Genomic DNA, 14707 nt, shown 5'->3' with positions numbered 1-14707 from the left:
GCGAGGGTACTAGTCAGCCGTCGCTTCCGGAGCCGCAGGATAACTCGGCGGCCATTTTGTTGGCGATACAATCCTTATATTCAGAGAGAAGGACGAGATTGCCCTTACCACCGACAGAGGACCTGGTACCAGGTCCGGCAGAGGAACCAGAGCCGGTCCCGGCGGGAAGCCTCCCGAACAAGAGAAGATGGATCCACCCAGCCCGCCTTCTCAGCCCTCGCGGCCTGCTTGGCCTTTACCCACATCCCCCGTCCCTGGGGATGACACGGGAACAGACACGGCCTCGACGGGTACCGACGACGAGGGCAGTGACGACGGGACTGAGCTCCCATCACCAGCCCGGGCCTCCCCGTCCGATGAGATCGGATCTTTCCACACAATGATCGTCGGGGCATCCGAGCTTTTTCAGCTCTGCCCCGAGGAGAAGAAGAAGGAAGGTTTCCTTTACCAACAGTGTGAGGCCAGGAGGAAGTCAGTCCTCGCCGTGCCTCTGCTGGATGACATCTGGGACGAGGGTCTCACCCTTCTCAAGAACCCTTCTACGACACCTGCCAAGAAGGATCGGCACGAGAAGAAGTACCGGGTCCCCCACGCGGCCCCTCTGTGCCTTAGGGCACAACCTACCCCGGACTCGGTCGTCTCAGCGGCGGCCAAGAAGAAAGCGGGGAGCGTTGGTCTCAACGTCAACTTCCCCGCCGGACAGCAAAGGGAAGAAGCATGACGCAATGGGACGAGTTATCACATCGGCGGCAACAACGATTAAGGCAGCCAACGCCCTCGCGATCGTGGCCGGCTATGACAGGGAGTAATGGTTCAAGATCGTCCCCTTGTTGGACTTCCTACCGGATGACAAGAGGGATGTAAAGACGGGTAGGGGGTGTCTGTACTTCTGCTCTCTAAATGGTAGAGGAGAGGCACAGAGGACCCCAGCCAAGATTCTCTATAAGGTAGCAATGGACGAGCAATCCAGGCCTAGCTTCTCAGGAGGTGATGCAGGCTGGTTCTTAAGTACAGTGTAGTCCCCGAACCCCCACAAAGGAATGTCCACACACTGTATTACTGAAAACACAGTGTTTATATAATTAATATTCAAAGGTATGTACACGATCACAATAACGCACTTTGTACTCGGAAATCAACAATGGTAAATATATACAATTCTAAAGTGGTACCACCAATGTTATGGAATCTCATTAAAGTGCATCAACTGTTCGGTTAAAATGTCACACAGATCAATAACGAGGACACCAGCAATAGAGATAGGAAGGAACGTAAGATGGTTGAAACAATAGGCAGAATGCTGGCCCTTTTACCTAGACACAGTTCTGTGTGGAGATCCCCCCCCCACCTGGGCAACCTGTAAAATAAAGATATATAGCACAAGCCCAGTCCATATATTGTTCAATAGCCTTATTTCCTCCTATTAAGGTTTTACCCCCCAATGTACCTGGTGGAGTAGAGTTCTCCGAAGATGCGTCGACCGATCCTTCTTGAGTGACTTCCTTTAAAGCAGGAGCCACGGATCGTCGAGAGGCGTCGAGGAACTCGGCGTTCGGTGTCAGGGAATCGACGGCCCTTCTTGAGTGCCCTCCCTTTAAAGCAGGAGTCACGGGTCATCAAACGTCTGATGGTGAACAGGTGGAACTACGGCAGGGAAGTGGCAGCTTTGTTCCTAGCGGTGCTCGTCGATGACAGAGCGTTGGCGTCCTGCAAGGAAGAGGCGTGCGGGGCACCTCAGTGACGATAGTTCGGGACCGCAAAGAGATGATGAAGAACTGTGGCCCAGCAAGGGCATCAAGTCGTCGGCGTCTCTGTGGTCCTTAGATGGTGGGAAACCCACCGGCGGATGCTCCTCGGCGCGTCAACGGTCGGGCCTTCTCCAGCGGGATAAAGCGGGCGACAATGCAGACGAGAGCGTCCGATGATCAAATGAAGTTCTTAAGCAAATGGGAGCACGGCGGCTCCGGTCGGTGACGGCGGTCGTCGACAGTGGCGGACAACAGTCCGAGTGCTTCTCTTTGAGATTCCGCTGCAGTCCCCGTCTTGGGTCGGCAGCCTGTCGAAGGTCTGTCTACCAGGGACCGTTGGCAAAGATCAGCTGTGCACGAAGGTCCCTCGTAGCTCGGGAAGAGGGCGCCTTACCAGGTCCTCTCTGGGTCAGTTCTTGGCGACACAGCAGCTTTCAGATTGTGAAGGCGAGCAACAGCAATTCTTCTCGTCCAGCAGGGCTTCAAGGTCAAGCTTCAGTTACTCCAGTTACTCGTCGTAGTGGACTTCAGCTTCTGAACACGATTCCTAGCAGTGAGAGGTCCCCAGATATACTGTTGCTCTCCCATTCATTCCGCTGGGTCACACTCAAGCATCCAATCACGACTAAGGGCATTCATGCAGGCAGGTAGCCAATCAGGCACACAAGGTATTCAGGCCATTCACTTCTCTCGAGACACTCACAACAAGTTATGTGTATTGGGACAAGTCCCGAGCCATTCAACACTCCAAGCTGCATTCATACCGGTTTCGGGCAGGGCTGTTTCAGTCTTTGTGTCAACCACCAGATACTAGACATCCACAACACAGAATGCATATTCGTCACACACTCTATTCACCCGGGTCCCACCCACAGGAGGTACCCACAACATACATCACCGGGAAGGCTCCAGCTAGTCTGGCCGGGCCTTCACAACAACATCATATATGGCACTTCCATCCAACAGCCAGTCAGGGGGAAGGGACAGAGTCAGGGCTTCCCAGGACTTTGGGAAAACAAGGTAATGGGTAATAGAAAGCAAGAGGCCGCCGGGGCCATTTTGTTTTCCATCCGGAACCAACTGATCCCAATGGCAGGGCCGGGGTATCCCAAAATGGAGGATACTCCGCGCACCTGTCAAATTCAGCATGGAGCTGCCACCGGCCCATACCCTGCTCTGTGGGTCACCCACAGGTGCCCAAAAACATACACTAGGGGCACAGGGTTGCACCCCCACCCATGGGTGCCATAAGGGTATCCCACGGGTTCATTCACCAAACCAAAAGAGAGAGCTGCACCGCCAGGAGTCTCACATGGACTCCTGCGCGGAAAACACGACAGAACACACGATAAAAAGCAGTAAAGGACAAGGATACGGAGGCCCTGTCCCTCCGATGCATTTCCAGCATCACACCGAGGCCCTGGAGATCTTGCAAGAAGGCGAAGTGGCGTCGGGCCACGCCATTACGGTGGCAACGGACATTGCCGACACCGGTTTCCGCCAGCTAGGCAACAGCATTTGCCTTAGACGACGAGGTTGTGCAAGCCAAGGTGCTGGACATGCCGTTCGACGGGAACAAACTGTTTGGGAAAAAGGTGGATGAGTCCCTCCAAGCCATCAAGGCGGACACAGGGACTGCTAGGGCCCTAGGCGTCCTCCGGCAACAAGTCCGACCTTTCAGAGCGCCGGAGGCAAGCAGAGTGCCTCCCAGGGATTCGGCGGTGGCTCCTCTACGTACCGCCAAGCGGCCCGCTCCTCGTCGCAGGAAGCCTATAGAGGACGAGGCAAGTCGGGGGGGACCCCGCCGTCGTCGCCAGGGAGGCCAAGGCGGCAAGGTGTCCGCCAAGCAAGATTGAACCGACAGCGGGGTCGGGCCCCCACCGAAGCACCCCGGTGGGAGGCGGGCTGGCGAAGTTCGTCAGCGTGTGGGAGTCCATCTCCACCGACCGTTGGGTGCTGGACGCCCTGGCCCAGGGGCACGCCCTCGAATTTCTAAAAAAATTCCCCCGCAGTCCACCCGTGGTCAGGAAGGAAAATCACATCCCTCAACTACTCTTGGAGTTGAGGGCGTTGCTCAGAAAAGGTGCCATCGAGCTCGTCCCAAAGAGGCTCCGGGGCTCCGGAGTATACTCAAGGTACTTCCTAGTAAAAAAGAAGACAGGAGGCTGGCGTCCCATCCTGGACCTGCGACGGCTGAACAAATGCATCAAGGCACAGAAATTCCGGATGGTGACCCTCCAGCACGTGCTGGGACAGCTGGAGGAGGGCGATTTCCTGTCGTTGTTGGATTTGGAGGATGCGTACTTCCACATCCCCATTCTGAAAGGTCACCGAAAGTTCCTCAGGTTCGTGGTTCAAGGACGGCACTACCAGTTCAAGGCCCTCCCGTTCGGATTGAAGTCGGCACCCAGGGGATCCACATCTACCCCTACCTGGACGACTGGCTCATCCGAGCAGGGACAAGGGAGCTCGCCGTGGATCACACAGCAAAGACCGTCCTGCTGCTCTCGGACCTGGGATTCTCCATCAACTTTCCCAAATCCCACCTGGTCCTGTCGCAAGTCGCACTGTTTCTGGGAGCAAAGCTCGACACAGTGGCACGCCTGGCCTCACCGTCGGAAGAAAGGACGAAGGCCATCCTGGGCAAGGTGCAGCGCCTGCTGGCCACGGACGTGGCCAGGGTGAGGTCCATCAAGTCCCTTTCGGAATGATGTCCTCCTGCATATATCTTGTGTGCCTGTGCAGGCTACGGATGCGCCCTCTGCAAGAGTTCCTCGACTCCCGCTGGATGGGGAGGTAAGAGATGCTTAATGTTGAGTTTTATGTAATGCTTAATGTTGAGCCTTGCCACCTCCCGTGGTCGTGCATGTGTACTGCTATGTATTCTTCTATTCATGAGCATGTGAATCCATGCCAGACCCCATGCTGGAGAAGGAACAAGTTACTTAACTGTAACTGTTGTTCTCCAGCATTGGTCTGGCATGGATTCACATGCGAACCCTCCCTCCTGCCCCTCTACGGCTCTTCACTTGGTCATACTGCCACTTTGCGTGCTACCAAATCTGAAGATGGCTGCCAGAGGCGGGGCTTAGGGAGAGGGCAGTCATTAGCTGGGGGCAGTATGACCCAGAGACCAGTGATTGGTTACTACTGAGAAAGACAGATCAGAAACGAAACTGATACTGATTTTTTCTTTACTGAGGATTCCCAGCCTGACGACAGGGAATATTCATGAGCTTGTTCCATCTTTATTACTTATTTCTCATAATTCAAAGATGTAGATTATACATGAGAATGTAAGAAGCATTCATTGAGTGTTCATTACTGAGAATTTTGTCAAACATTTAAACATGAACTTTATGTGTGGGGCATCTATTTGAAATGCTGTGTATTTATATGTTATAAATGGTGCATGCCTTTGATACACATAAAAAGGTTTACGGGAAGGTTTGAGCAGTGGACCATAAATACAATATATGTGACATTAGTAAACCACTCCTGTGCAGACAACTGAGAGCAGCCGCCCACTTCAGGGGGTTGATTGCCTGCTCTCTTTACTGCTGCACAGTGACAGGTATATGCTTTACCCTGCCTGTATTTCTACCTCAGTCCCTTCTGGAGGGGTCTTGGACACTCCCTTAGGGATGAAGGGAAGGCCCTCAGAGGTAGGCGTGACAAAATTCACATCCCTTCCATCTTTTGCTTGACTAGGATCAAACAATACTTTTACAGTTTACAGTTCTTGCCCTCCGCATGTATTTCCAGCAGATATTCTTTACTTCAGCAAATCTGAGTGTTCCGATGATGATTCTTACTCAGTTTCAGCCCTTGGTTTATACTGAGACGTATATACAGACTCCAGTAATTCCACTTCTCGTCCCTTCTTGGTCTCCACTGGAATTAATAGGTGGGTCCCAGTAACAATTTTTATTATCTCTACAGCTTTGGTGTTGCTGGGAGCACATATCTGAGTTCCAGTAACAATTTTTCTTCTTCTCCGCCCTTTGATCTTTGTAGAGACGAGTATAAAGGTTGCCAGAAAGATTCTCACTCCTCTTGTTTACTTGTCCTTTACTGGGATGAGTAGGAGTACTCCAGTAATGATTCTCACTCTCTTTCAATATGTGTTCTTTACTGGGACGAGCAGGAGTACTCTAGTAATGATTCTCCCTCCCTTTCAATACTTGTTCTTTAGTGGGGCGAGTATGCACACTCCCATAACAATTGCTGCTCTCCCTCCCGGGTCTCCCTGTTACCTCTTCTGTAGGGATAACATCACTGAGTCTCGGCTGAGATTGGGGTTTCTTATTCTCCGGTTGCATGTGCCGTTAGCATCCAGTTCTCTGGCTGTGCTAGTGGTATCGGTGCAGTATGTGGACCCTCTGGTCCACCGCCAAGCATTAGCAGTCACACCATCACCTTTTGGCTCAGAACACCTCTGCTTTTCACTAGTTTCTCGTGGCTTGCCTTCACTCCAAAGCATTTTGGAAACTTTCTGAAGAACCACCTATTAACACAGGACACTGCAGGTCCTCCGCCCCTCCAGTCCAGCTAGACCAGCTGGTTTGAACTTTCCAGTCTTCTTCCTCTCTCATGTCTCTGCCTGTCAGAATTATGACAGAGTGCTGGGACTTTCCCGGTGCAGAGTCAAAGTCCTTCTTCTTTGTCTCTGGATTACTCCAGTAGTTTTCTTCATCTCAGTATTAAATAAGTATTCCCATTCAAGTTTTCTTCTGGATTCTATGTCAAGACCAGAGGCTCCCATTATGCTTCTCTTTCTTTATTTACATATTTAAAGAAAGGCTCAGCAGCAAGGTATTTTTGTGCACCAAGTGTCGTATGAGTAAACATAGAAAAAGGGGGTGCACTAAATATACAATATAACAAGTAAACATAATATAACAGTAGTATTTCCAGAGTTCTGAATGAAACAAACTCCATTTCCCAGAGTTCCCTAGTGTCACCAAAGAAACATCAACATGTGACTTAGTCCTCCAATGGGTGTCCTGATCCCTTCATAAACAGTCCTACACATGATGCGACTTCCTCTTTCTTTGCTGCTCACAGCAAGAGATAAGTACCTTCATGTTTACCACTGTTTATGACACGTTATTTCATTTTCATAGTAATTGACATTGCTATATATGTTTAATTGTTATTAAGAGTGCACTCTGCCTCAAATTGAATTGATTTCCTTTTAATCATTACCTTCGTGCTAATACAATTTATCAACTGTTTCTTCCGCTTCACAAGCGGACCTCTCGGCGGGCTCGCGTCGGCTTCCCCGACCCATCGGTACTCTCCTCGGGCACGGGGAGGCCGGCGCGGCATTACTACAGCCCGCAACGCCGCCCACTAACCACCAGGGGAGCTCCTGCTCTTCCTGGTCCTTTCCTCTGTATTCCGGCGCTCGAGTGCGCATGACCGTTAAGTTATAACGGTCTTTGCGAACTCGAGCGCCGGAATCTCTCCTCAGGCGACAGCAAATACACACTTTATTTCATCGCGGATCGACAAGAATTCGCACGCGAGTGCTTGAATATATATTTAAATACATAATCTACATAAATTAAAAAAAAAAAAAAAAAAAAAAAGGAGGAGAGAAAATCTCCCGTTCAGCATTCTCTAAAGAATATAACACTAAGCTGAACTGATTTTACTGGGCAGTGAGAGAAGGCGTTCTAAAACCCAGAAGACAAAAAAAAAGTGAGTAAGGTACTTTAAACTTTATTATGGCAGCGCAGTACTCACCTCAATCAGATCAGGCCTGGTCTGAGACTGAGGAAGATCACTGCTATATAGATGAGGTGGCGATGGCTAACAGCTTACAAAAGGTACTGGGATCCTCTGTGGAGACCAGTATTAGAAAAGCAGTAACAGACATGCTCTTTCCCATTCAACAACGCCTAGAAACTATGGAAGAGCATTTAAGAGGGACCTCCCCTCCTGGGAGGAAGAGAACGCAAAAGAGGAAGCACCTTACGGAAGGGGGATGTATACCGGCTCGCAAGAGCAGAAGCTCTACGACCCCCCCGAGCCAGCCAACAGATGCCACAGCTGCCGTTTCGGACGCCTTCTCCAGGCTGAAACAAGCCTTTATGAGCAGGAAGGTAACCTCTTCCCATGAACCCTCTTACCCAGAGGAAGAAATGAGGGAAAATGTACCCTCAAGCCCGGAGAGATATGGACAGGGCACAGAGGACGACCAAAACAAGAGCGTCTACGACGCTGATCCTTCTCAATCCTCATCTGAAGAAGAAATTCAAATAGAGGGTTCAAAGCCCTCAGGTTCTGGGACTGCGGCAGACCCCATCCCCAAGAACACAACCGGAAACAAGCCTCCTGCAGAGGGGATGTTCACTCCGGAAGACCTTATGCACCCCAGATCCACAGACTGGGAACCGTCTTCAAAGACATCAAAATACATTCATTTCAGACTACGTAAGCCACTGGATAAAGAAGTCAGAGCTAGACTTCGAGCGGAATGTCCACGTCCAGATATTGCGGACAAAGTGGCTCTAACACCAGAGCTAGATTCAAAGATGATTACCTTCCTAGGTAAAAACGTAAAAGACCCAAGGAAAGGCATAGACCGTGCCTGGAAGTCCTGTCAGGACAAAGTACTAGACGTGGCGGGGCCACTAGCCAAGATTTCAGATCTAGCGGAAGAAGCAATAAACTCTTCTAATCCCATTGACCCGGTAATACTCTCTGGTTGGGTTCAACGGGCAATTTGCCTGTTAGGTAACGCCAGTTGTGCTATTTCGACAGAACGCCGAAAAGGCATCCTATATAAAATAGACGCCAAACTGAGCGAACTGGCAGACACAGAGTCGGGTCCAACAGCACAAGGCCTGCTTTTTGGAGATCCTTTTATGAAGGAAATGGCGAAATTCGTGGGAACATTTACAGCATTGGACAAAGCACAGGCCTCCATAAAAAGAGTCTTCGCGTCCAAGGTTTTCACCAGGGCCGGACGAGGCAGAGGTCGCTCCTCCGGCCGTTACTTTTTCGACAAAAGATCTCAACACTCCAGAGGCCAGCATAACTCCTGGCAAGAGCGCTCCGACACTTTCTTTCCCTCAAGAGGTCGTGGAAGAGGGCGCCCCTGGAGAAGAGCGGCCAGATACCCAGCCCAACAACAATCTACAGGTCAGTGTACTTATAGCAGCGCCAGCGCCACTGACTCCTATAGGTGGGAGGTTAATGATGTTTATAAATGCTTGGGATACCTTATCAGGAGACGCCTGGGTCAGGGACACAGCTCGGGGCCTGCGCCTAGAGTTTTTCGAGCAGCCCATCCAGACATGTCGCCCTACTCCAATAGTAATGTCTCAGACAGATCAAATCGCCTTAGACAGCGAAATACACAATCTTTGTCTGAAGAGAGCAATTCGCCCCTGTCAAAGCCAGGGAGGGTTTTTCAGTCCCATATTCCTAGTTCGCAGGAAAGAAAAAGTACGACCAGTCATAAACCTCAAAGCTCTCAACGAATACATCATTTACCGCCATTTCAAAATGGAAGGTATACATATGCTCAGAGATCTTCTGAGACCAAACGATTGGCTCATGCGTCTAGACCTGAAAGACGCCTACTTAACAATACCAATTCATCAGGCACATATAAATTACCTGAGATTTTCCTGGAAAAATCGAGATTGGGAGTTCACAAGCCTACCTTTCGGGCTCTCTTCAGCGCCTTGGGTTTTCACCAAGCTTCTAAGGCCTGTAGTAGCTCATCTAAGAGAGCAAGGTGTTCGTCTTATTATTTATCTAGACGACATCATTTTCATGGCACAGTCGCAAGAACTAGTTCAGAAACAGACCAAACTAGCCATAAACTTGCTACACAGTCTCGGTTTCCTTATAAATTGGGAAAAGTCAGTTCTTCTTCCATCCAAGAGCATGGAATTTCTGGGCTTTGTTGTGGACACCCAGAATTGTCAGCTCCGACTCCCATCAGCCAAGATCCATTCTACCAAAAGGGAGATACGCAGGATCTTGCAGAAGGACCTGTTCTCTCTTCGAGAACTGGCAAGAGTGATAGGGTTACTATCCTCCTCCATTCAGGCGATATTTCCCGGCCCTCTTCACTATCGCGAATTGCAAAGACTGAAAGGCCAACACTTAAGACACAGTCTTTCATACTCTCAACTCCTAACATTATCTCCTCAAGCGAGGACAGAACTCAACTGGTGGCTCACTCACATGGAGGCCTGGAACGGCAGAGCCATTTTCGGATCTGCTCCAGATATCATCATCGAGTCAGACGCCAGCCGCTCCGGATGGGGAGCGAGATGCGGCTCCATAGCCACAGGAGGGACCTGGTCTTATCAAGAGCTAGACCTGCATATCAACTGCCTAGAACTTCTGGCAGGTTCCTTTGCAGTACGCTCCTTTGCCAGAGGCAGAGCGAGTTGCTGTATCTTGCTAAAAATGGACAACATTTCCGCGGTAAGATACATCAACCATCTAGGTGGCACCAAATCAAGACCTCTAGCAGAATTAGCCAAGGACTTCTGGCACTTCTGTCTGGCACATCGAATCTCAGTTACAGCAGAATACCTTCCCGGCCTATCAAATGTAGTAGCGGACTGGTACTCCCGCCACTCCACAGACTACAGCGACTGGAAGCTGGACAGAGGAGTCTTCCTCCGCCTCCAGGAGATTTGGGGCCCAATGTCCATAGATCTTTTCGCCTCCAGACTCAATACACAGCTACCAATGTTTTACAGCTGGAGACCGGATCCAGCAGCAACAGCAACAGATGCTTTTCTCCAACAATGGTCCCAAGGGGTACTCTATGCCTTTCCCCCATTCACCATGATAGCGAGGACCCTGGCGAAGGCCCGTCTGGAACATTCAGACTTAGTCCTCATAGCACCGGTCTGGACATCTCAGACCTGGTATCCAGTTCTTCTGGAACTTTCCTCGGATTTTCCAATCCTACTACCCCAATTTCCGGATCTTCTTCTAGATCCTTCGGGGCAGAGGCATCCCCTTCTTCTCAACGGTTCTCTGACCCTGGCAGCATGGAGGATTTCAGATCAAGATGGAGAACTCCAGGCATGTCACGCAGGGCGATCAGTCTCATCGAGGAAAGCTGGGCTCCTACCACCCTTAAGAGATATTCCAACTCTTGGGGCGCCTGGAGCACCTGGTGCCGGAGAAAAGGCTTACACCCAATTTCAGCACCTGTAGAGGAAATCTTGAATTTCTTAGCATCTCTAGTAGAAAGAGGGCTCGCCTACAGGACAGTGAACGCATATCGTTCAGCGATCTCAGCTGGTCACGACCTCATTGAAGGAATACCAGCTGGTGAACACCACCTCGTCTGCAGATTATTAAAAGGAGTCAGACTCACAGTCCCGCCCCTTTCCCGCTATGACAAACTTTGGGACGTTAACAAAGTATTGAATCTTTTCCTTTCATGGCATCATAATGAGGAGCTATCACGTACAGCCCTCTCGGGCAAGCTTACTACTTTACTCTGCTTAGTCTCCTGCAGGAGAGTCTCTGATGTCAGAGCCCTTGACCTAGCGGGCAGAACTTTTTCTCCTGACGGTATTGTATTTCACATACACAGAAGGACGAAATGTAACTCTAGGGTAATTTCTTACCCCGCCTTCAAGGACCAGCCTAAACTTTGTCTGGTGAAATGCCTGAAAGTTTATGAAGAAAAGACAGCCCCCCTTAGGGCCTCCCCCAACGGGCAACTACTGATAGCTCTGCGTAAACCACACAAACCGGTTTCCGCTCCCACTTTAGCGCGCTGGGTGCGCTGGACACTAACTCAAGCCGGGATAGATACCCAGCACTTCGGAGCTCACTCTGTGAGAGGAGCTATGGCCTCCAAAGCCTTTCAGGCTGGAGTTCGACTAGAAGACATCATGAGAATGGCAGACTGGGCAAGCGAATCAGTATTTAAACAATTCTACTTGAAACCAGTAGATCAACCGGCATCTATTGTGGTGAGTAAGCTTTAAACAAGCATAATGGGAGCCTCCGGTCTTGACATAGAATAAAGATTTTCCATAATAACTTACTAGAAAGTCTTGATTCTATTAAAGACACGGAGGCGAGCATTATCCCACCCAAAGAGAAAATAATACTGTACCTCTCTCCTAATTGTGACAATGTATCGTTTTAAGTTACTAAAACTCACAAAAGAAATGATTGCATTTTATAAGAAATAAATAAATAAATAACCCAATGACATTTTCTCCCACCCCGATAAGGGAACTAGGGTGTTTATATACATGAAGTCATTTTACTTTCTATCTCCTTTTTTCGACAGCGCCTGCCGACAAATCCGCTTGATCAGCTGTTCAACAGATCTACCAACTACAAGTACTACCTTATCATGGACAGCCAAGTTCGCAGCTTCGAAAGAGGAAGTCGCATCATGTGTAGGACTGTTTATGAAGGGATCAGGACACCCATTGGAGGACTAAGTCACATGTTGATGTTTCTTTGGTGACACTAGGGAACTCTGGGAAATGGAGTTTGTTTCATTCAGAACTCTGGAAATACTACTGTTATATTATGTTTACTTGTTATATTGTATATTTAGTGCACCCCCTTTTTCTATGTTTACTCATACGACACTTGGTGCACAAAAATACCTTGCTGCTGAGCCTTTCTTTAAATATGTAAATAAAGAAAGAGAAGCATAATGCTCGCCTCCGTGTCTTTAATAGAATCAAGACTTTCTAGTAAGTTATTATGGAAAATCTTTATTCTATATGACAAAAACAAAAACAAAGATCAACTTGTCCTTCATGTTGTTTTCCACTACAATTCCTTAGTAGTGGGATATAGGTGGTTTGGTTAGGGAGTTCCCAGTAGAACAAGAGTCCTTGTCCCCAAGGGGGAGTCTCTCTGTGAGTTCCTGCTTGCGCCTTGCCACGAGAGGGTATTGCGTAGCAGGTTGACATCCCTAGCCTCACTGGGAAAGGCTCCCCTCTTGGGAGAAGTGACTGAATGCTGCGATTCATCACTCTCCACAGAGGACCTTGTGTGGCAGTGGTGTGCGTCAATCCAAGGCATGAATTAGTTTTCAAAAAATGATTAGGAGAGTTTGCTATTTAATCTTTTCTTTATTAGCAAACAAACTTATTTAATTAGCAATGTTTTACTGATATTCCTAATGTCAGCAGAAGTTATTTATACCCAACACATAAAATGAGCAATAATACAGCATTTTTGTATACTGCTGAAGTAAGACATTTGTGAGATGAGCGTCTGTAAAAGGTTAGCTCTATGAATGCATACGTGTGAGACTCTTTGCAGCTGTGTGTGGGACAGTGTTGCACAGGGCAGTGTCCCATATATTGCACGCTTGACCTATCATTTGCTGCAGAAGGAGAAGTTCAAAAGTTACATTAATCAAAAAGTTTCAAAAATGTTAAGGAAAGTCATAGCTTGAGACTAAATACACAGTACAGTGTTGCAGCAGGCAGGGCAATTTTCAACTTCAGATGGACAAGATGAATCTTGCCTGTCATTGATATCAACTGTTTTCAACATAGCATTAAATACCAGTTTCGGGGAGGGCAGGCCTGCCAATGTCCCTCAAGACCAGCCAGGTAGGCCCAAGTACAGCACTCTGAATTCCAGCCCTGCACACCTGTGAAAGCAGTATTTATTGCTATTGGCACTCCGAGTTGCCATCTGGAGCACCGATACTCTAGTTTTTAAGGGAACCAGGCTTTGCGCAATTCATGCTTCCCTTAAAACAGAACTGCACATAAGTCAGCGATTCCAAATAACTGTTTTAAGGACCTTCAGGTGGTCCAGGAGGCTCGCAGGTGAGTGGGTAGGGGTTTTGAAGTGTGGCACTCCAGTGGAGACTCAGCCTGGGGCACTGACTGCAGGGACAGGGTAAATGCTGGGCAGACACAAAGCTGGCCGGTATCACATGCAGGCAGCTACTTGCAAATTCTGCTTGTATTACCGGACTCAGGATTGGTCAGCTGCATCCCACGGTGCTAATTTATAATGACATTATAATCGTAGAGAAAAGCAATCTGTGGAGGCTAACTACAGTGTATGGTGTTGCAGCGAAAGTATATTTACAGACTTGATGGAACTATTAATCACGACTTTTGCATAGACATCCAGTTAGCTTTATGTAATCATCATATAAGAGGAAAGAAAGTAAGAGACTAAGCCGAATGGATGGCGGAGCAGGCAGAGACCTGGGGAAACTGAGTGGAATATTGTAGTTTATAGCAGCTAACCCTAAAGTGAGATGGGCCAAAGCAAAATGGTGAAGAGAGTGATCAGCTCATGGGTTGAGCACAAGTTGCACAGATGGATGCAACCAGCAGGTCACAGAACTAGGTTTGCCATCAAAAGCATTTGGCCATGCGATCATGTACATTTTAAAAAATGTTCACTTGTCAATATGATGCAAAATGAAATCTAGTTGGCTCTATGAGATTTAGATACACAACTGAAAAACATGGGAACGATGCAATGTTTTACAGTAGCAATACTGTAATTCTGCATTATGTAACAAATAATTTTTTTAGGCATGGAATTGCAAGACTGCCTTTTAAATAACACATACTGGTATTTGCCAAACAGGATATAGTTCGGTTAATAAAAGCATCATCCCAATTACTTTAAGTTTGCAATTATTTGAAAAAGAAAGAACGTTTCTTGGCTACCACTCCCACAAAGGCATTTGGCACTTTTCAGAATGAAAGAAATAATTCCTGCTGCACTCTCTCTCCATTAGCCCATTTGAACTTGCAGTGTACAGAGAAAAGCGGTTGGAGAGCCGTGAGGGCAAGAGAGGAATGCAGGGTGAGCTGGGCTTTCACTGGACAGGGCAATTTAAATATCAAGCTGTGCTACACAAGTGTCAGTTTAATTAGAAAATCTACAGAATTGCATAGCAAATTGCTATGTGACACTGCTTATTTTATGCCTTGCAATCAATGACTGAACAT

At 48.4% G+C, this 14707-nt stretch overlaps 1 long non-coding RNA gene across 1 annotated transcript in view; it reads left to right on the top strand.

Annotated features, from left to right (window-relative positions):
• LOC138567594 (uncharacterized) overlaps window positions 1-12182 on the top strand; it is a 67651-nt gene extending 55469 nt beyond the window's left edge. The window contains exon 3 of the long non-coding RNA XR_011302253.1: window positions 12046-12182. This is a non-coding gene — a long non-coding RNA (uncharacterized lncRNA). The remainder of the gene's footprint in view (window positions 1-12045) is intronic.
• Window positions 12183-14707: the final 2525 nt, after the last annotated feature.

This window comes from Ambystoma mexicanum, chromosome 2p (assembly GCF_040938575.1).
Source record: "Ambystoma mexicanum isolate Mex_15411 chromosome 2p, UKY_AmexF1_1, whole genome shotgun sequence".
Lineage (NCBI taxonomy): Eukaryota > Metazoa > Chordata > Amphibia > Caudata > Ambystomatidae > Ambystoma > Ambystoma mexicanum.
This window is presented reverse-complemented; position numbering and strand designations above follow the sequence as displayed.